Genomic DNA, 6,000 nt, shown 5'->3' on the forward strand with positions numbered 1-6,000 from the left:
GGCCTTTCCACACACAATATGCACAGAGTAAAAGTTTGCCAGGTGCTTAAACGCAATAAGCTCAGTCCTACAGAATTCTATGCCATTATGTATCTTTTTTTCATATCATACATTTCTTCAGTTTAGCACAAATTGAATGCAATGATTGGCTCATCTGCTGCTTAGTTTGAGGTATAATTAAAATGTGCACTAGTTTTATATCATACAACGTCACTTTATTGTAAAGAGAGAGAGAGAGAGAATTATTTTAGATTAGATTTGATTAGTAATACATACACGTGAGAGCATCTATAAACTTCTTAGACAAAGGTACAGAATTGGAAAAGCTACTTTGAGCTTTACTGGCCTCTTGTGGCAAAGTCAGTGCTGTTACACTAGATGTGAACTAAAGTAATGCAAACTTCTGTCATATTCTGAAAACAATACCAAATCTCAAACAAAAATGAACTATGGCCACATGTATAACCAAGTTTCAACAAATAAAATCTTGAGATCTGCACATTTATACTCGTTTTCTATAGGGATGGTGTTTCCGGGGTATTGATCAGTCTAAAAGAGCAATGCTGTTCATTCATCGTCTTGTGTCTTTGTCAGCTCTTACCTGTCGGTCCTGGTCTTTGCTCAGTTTGGGTAGTCAAATCATAATCATGTATGAAGTGTGTCATGCATTCTCCATGCTGCTTCCATGTCAGTTTGATTGTGCAATCAGGTCATTGAATTTTTTGTGTCCAGGACTATTAAAGAAACATGAAAAAGAAACAACAAAATCATACAGACATTCATTTGAGAACGCATACTGAACATACACATTTCTGAATTTAAGGTTGACCGTGACTGCATATTGTGTGGATGTGGCAGGAATCTTATATTAACACCTAGTGCTGTAAATGCAGCATCACACCACAGCAAAAGCTTCGGCTACTGATGGCTTTGAAGACATGCTCTATTCAGTCCACCGATGGTTTATAAGCAACAGTGGCCGATAACCGATTATTTAGATAAAGCGTTTAATATTTGTTTACCTGCATATCATGTTATCGTTAACCAACATCAAAGTACCGTGAATGTTTAAAACGTACGTTGTTTTCGAACGGTCTTAAATTAAAATAATTATTTCCCACTACATATTTTACTGAAATGCCTATAGACTGTTTATTGGCAAGTGACATTGTGACAACTTACCCCACGCATACAGTGTAACTGTATCAACGTTTTTCCAAAACATATGAAACAAACTCAATACAAAAATGCATTTCTACTTTTCTATGCATAGCCTCCTGGGACCCAGGCACAGACTTCTGTCCTCTGTAGAGGATATTGTATTTTAGTGAATTTCTCTGAGACCCTACAAGCCACAGTTTTAAGTCTGGATGTCCTGTGCAGAGCACATTCAGGGCTTTTTCAGAGATATCAAATGTTTGGAGGTTAAACACACCTTCTCTTTAGTCTTTAAATATGACTGATACTGACAGAATGATCAGAAAGTATGAAAATGCTTTGTAATTATCATTTAAATCGGACTAATTTTCAAATTGTTTGTCGTAAAAAAGACAACATCTCAGAATAATGTTATGGGGTTTGTTTGACTTTTTATTACGAAACGGGGCATCATTTTCATACACGTCTTCTGTAGAGGACACCAGGACAAACGGCATGTTAATCAGGCATTTTGGGGAAACGCAACAAGACATTATAGATCAATATTCCTATGAAATATTAGATATTCTTATGAAAATGTTGCCAAGTTATTACTCCCATTATTTCATTTTCATTATGGTTTTCCCCAAGAACACATTAGGCCTAATCTGCAAATTAGATGTGATCTATAGACACATTGTATAGAATGAGAATAGCAATTGATGGACATTGTACACACACATTACATAAAGTAAAATAGTATATGAAATCATTCTGTTATATCTTTCATTAAGAATCATCTTTGTACAAAGTTTGGTTAAAAACAGCCTGAAACCTAAAAACTGATTGGTGAATGAAAAAAGAAAGCATTGTTTTTGCCTATACAGGCCTTTTCATGTATAACTTTTTTTAGTAACTCAGTCCTGGCATCCTCTACAAAGGACGTAGGATAAAATATGAATAACATATTTAAAAAAAAAAAAATTCTCCATTTGTTTCTTATGCCCCAACCAGTGTAATGACAAACAAAATTCACAAAACTTGTTTTTTATGGTTCTCAGGAGGATATGCATTTTAAACTAGATTTGTGTTCATTGCTATTGATCTATACACTGTGACCAAGATACTTTGGGGTGTAAATAAAATAAGGCATAAACACACAGTGTTGGGAAGGTTACTTTGGAAATGTAATAGGTTACAGATTACAAGTTACCTTATTTAAAGTAGCGTAACTATTTCACTTACTTTATTAAAGCAATGTAACTGATTACATTTCTAAATTTCGAACGAATGTTTTCACCCGTAAATCATTCTGAAACATTTCAAGCAGCAGGTTGAATCTTACAGTAGCACTCGAGACTGATTACCGTCAGACTTTCAGAGTGCTTCAGCACTTCTTTTGAAAGCACAGCCACCACAAACTCAGACTGTAGCACCATGTTTTACTTTGAGATCGTGCTGAGGTTAAACACAGATTTAAAAGCGTAACAAGATCTAGTTTAATAGCCATGATACGGTTTTTGAAATCAAATCTTTGCATATCTGTGCCAGGAAACACAGGCATCTAGCAGTTACTCTAAAAAACAACATATACATAAACACAAATAAATAAAACAGTTATCGTATAACGTGTCCTAAACTCCTGAAACATTGGGGTCTCATATTTTAGAGCAGCCAATGCAATTTGGGAAAGAAATCAATTAAATCTGTGTGTGTGTGTGTGTGTATTCAGATGTAATCTTTAACATTTTCATAAGTAACTAATTTAATTACACATTTTTTTCTCAGTAACTGTAACAGTTACAACTCCGTTACATGTAACTAGTTACTCCCCAACACTGTAAATACGTTAGTCTTTGTATTTCTTACACTATAATTAATAATCAATGTTGTCTCGGGATTAGAGTACAAATGAATGGCATTATTAAAGGGCACGGAAGACACCTGCCTCGGTCTTGTCATCTTCACAGAGCAAGCGACAAAACTGCACATGCCCTACAAGAAGACGGCTTCTGTGCTGCAGGGCTAAACTATCCCGTCGCCTTTTGATGAAAAGCGAGATGAACACACCAGCTCGCGGCTCGGCGAGCTTCCGTGCGCGCATGCGCAGACAGACTCCACCTCGCGGCCGCCGGCAGCTGCTCGCGCAGAGAAAACAAACTGCGTGGTGCGCTGCGCTCTCGAAGCATGCGGCTTCACGCGCGCGGACTCGCTTTCTTCGCTGCCGGAGGACATTCATCAGCAGTAAAGGTAAACGGCGCTGTGATTATGTACTGCAAAATAATAAGTTAGCTGTCTTGGACGTGTTATTAGTTTGAATTGTGAAATGTGTCTTTTATGTGATGTTGTTGTTCTGTTAAAACCAAACTTGCCTCCACGCATGTGTTCCCCTGTTTGATGCTAACGGGACGCATGGAAGTGATTTAGTCAAATAGTGCATTCGTGGAAAGTGTCAGCAGCTGCGGTCTTGCTCTTTCAGCAGATCGCGGTGAATGAGCGTGTGGGAGACTTTTGTTCGCCTCGTAATTACGGTAGTCCCGTGCAGCGAGCAGTAGGCCGAGCGGAGGCCGCGGAGCGTCGGAGTTTGACTGACAGGTGCGCGGTCCAATCAGAACGCCGGAGCTCGCGTCAGTCAGGGCGCTCACCCAATCAAATGGTTTGCTGTTGTCGGCGACTGAACAATGCAATGTCAAAACAGCAATTTACGTAAAGTCTATTTGGAGGGCCTGGCTCGTCGTTGTGAAGTGCAGGTAGCATCGCATAGCGGTTTGTTCGCCTGCTGTCTTCAACTAAACACAGCAGCGAGCGTCAAGCGCCTGAGTTCTTTGATATTTGCGTTGATATGTTCCTCCTCCTACCAAAAACACGTTAATCTTGCGCCGCTGTTGCTGGTTATGGCAGGCTTGTAGACGTGAGCCGCTGGCCTGACGGTGTAAACAACGAGGAAACGGATTGCGTGACCGTTCAGCGGGAGAGCCGTGGGGTTTGTGAATGCATTGATTTAACCAAATGTGCCGGTTTCCCGCGATTATGACGTACTGAAGCGGTGTCTGTGCGTCTGACGCGTCTCGCGCCGGAGTCCGTTATGAAACTCCAGCGGCGCGTGCGGTGACGCGCTGTCATGTGACCATCTGAGCCGTGCTGGTCTCGTGCTGTTTACGGTCAAAAGTGACCCGACGCCTGAAATTATTATTATTATTATTTTCAGAGAAATCAATGTAATATATATATTTTCGATCATATTTGCTCTTTTGTATTTTGAGAGAATTTCATGGTACTGTTTTATATGTATGCAATAATTATGATACATGCTTCCATAATAGTGTGTGTGTGTGTGTGTGTGTATAATAGTGTGTGTGTGTCTGTGTATGTTTGAGTGTGTGTGTGTCTGTTTTGTACTTTTGAAGTTTGAGTATCACCCCTTCCTTGGCGTCTGTGTTTTTACTGCATTGTGACTAAATTATTGATTTTCACATATTTGCAAGAACATGCTTTGTGTTGTAGTCACACTAGCTCATATATATGTGTGTCTGTGTGTGGTGGGTGACTGAGTGTCTGTTTTGCACTCTTGATATTTTAGACTAGAGTGTCACCCCTTCATTGCTGTGCACTTTTTTTCTGCGTCGTGAATGTTTTGTAGATTGTACACACAAAATATTTTCTGTATTTTCGTAATTTGTGTATTTCCTATTCATTTCCAACAACACAAGTGTGACTATTTTTTTTATGACCGTTTAGCTTTTTCGAATCAAGTACACGATTTTATTTTATTTTGTTGTCACATAGTGACTGCCATAAAAGTCAGCGCGTTTCAAACTATTCCGATGAAGTAGCGACTTTTAAAATTTCAAAACATTTTTTTCTTCCGGTCTAAAATGACCGAACGGTACCAGAGGGTTAATGATGAAGAGCAGTGGATTTTAGTGTGAGTGGTGTCAGTCTTTCCTATTTGATTTAAGAAGGGATCTGTGATTCTTCAAGTTTCCTTTGCTTTTTCCACTCTTCAGACTGGCAAAATTATTTACTTTTTAATGTTTTTCCTCACTCTACCAGCCTTGGAAAAAAGTGCTTAAAGGGACCCACAAAAAATGAGAATTATGTCGTCATCACTTCCTCTCCCTCATTTCGTTCTGTAATATTACTTAATGTATTTTAATTATAAAATGCACTGTTAACCTCGTCTGTGCTGAAACGGTGTTATGAAACTGTTAATTGCTGTAAACTAAATGTCTGGGTTCCCCCTGCACATCTGATCTGATGATATTCTTATGGATGACAATGTTTATTTTTTAAAACCAAAGCAAGCACAGCCTCTACATGTGGTTTATCTGACAAAATATTTATACAACTATTTTATTATTAATGACTGACTGATAAGGATTTTTTTGGGGCCGATACCGATATTAGGGAGTAAAAAAAGACATACCGATATATCGGCCAATATACTTTGTGTAGGCTATATTTTAGTACAGTATAGTCAAAAGTTTGGACACTTCCCATTCGTGTGTCCAAACTTTTGACTGGTACTGTATATAGAATACAGTATATAGCCTACATAAACAGAATATATAGACATATACACATTTTTTGCAATGATAACGCAAATGTGGTGATCAAAACTTATAATGATGTGATAAACATAGGCCTATGTAGTGGAAGCAGGGTATTTAACAATTTAACAATAAACTTTAGTATTCAAAATGAGTCTGACATCAGTGCACTTAACAGTAAACTTCACTTATTATAAATAACTTAACGCAAATAGAACAAAAAATATAACCTGAATTAAGAAATTAAACAAGGTAACTGTGTAGGGCAAGCAAGCTACTGCCAAACCAACAGGGGCAGGTTTATGCAGGAAGC

General features: G+C 38.3%; 1 protein-coding gene across 1 annotated transcript in view; it reads left to right on the forward strand.

Annotated features, from left to right (window-relative positions):
• The first annotated feature begins 3,275 nt into the window (after positions 1-3,275).
• Positions 3,276-6,000, forward strand: part of LOC107594424 (PHD finger protein 20-like) — a 22,406-nt gene continuing 19,681 nt past the window's right edge. The window contains exon 1 of the mRNA XM_016284468.1: positions 3,276-3,387. The gene's annotated coding sequence lies outside the window, so the exon portion shown is untranslated. The remainder of the gene's footprint in view (positions 3,388-6,000) is intronic.

The sequence above is a fragment of the Sinocyclocheilus grahami genome, unplaced genomic scaffold (assembly GCF_001515645.1).
Source record: "Sinocyclocheilus grahami isolate Dianchi unplaced genomic scaffold, SAMN03320097.WGS_v1.1 scaffold10.1, whole genome shotgun sequence".
NCBI classification, from domain to species: Eukaryota; Metazoa; Chordata; class Actinopteri; order Cypriniformes; family Cyprinidae; genus Sinocyclocheilus; species Sinocyclocheilus grahami.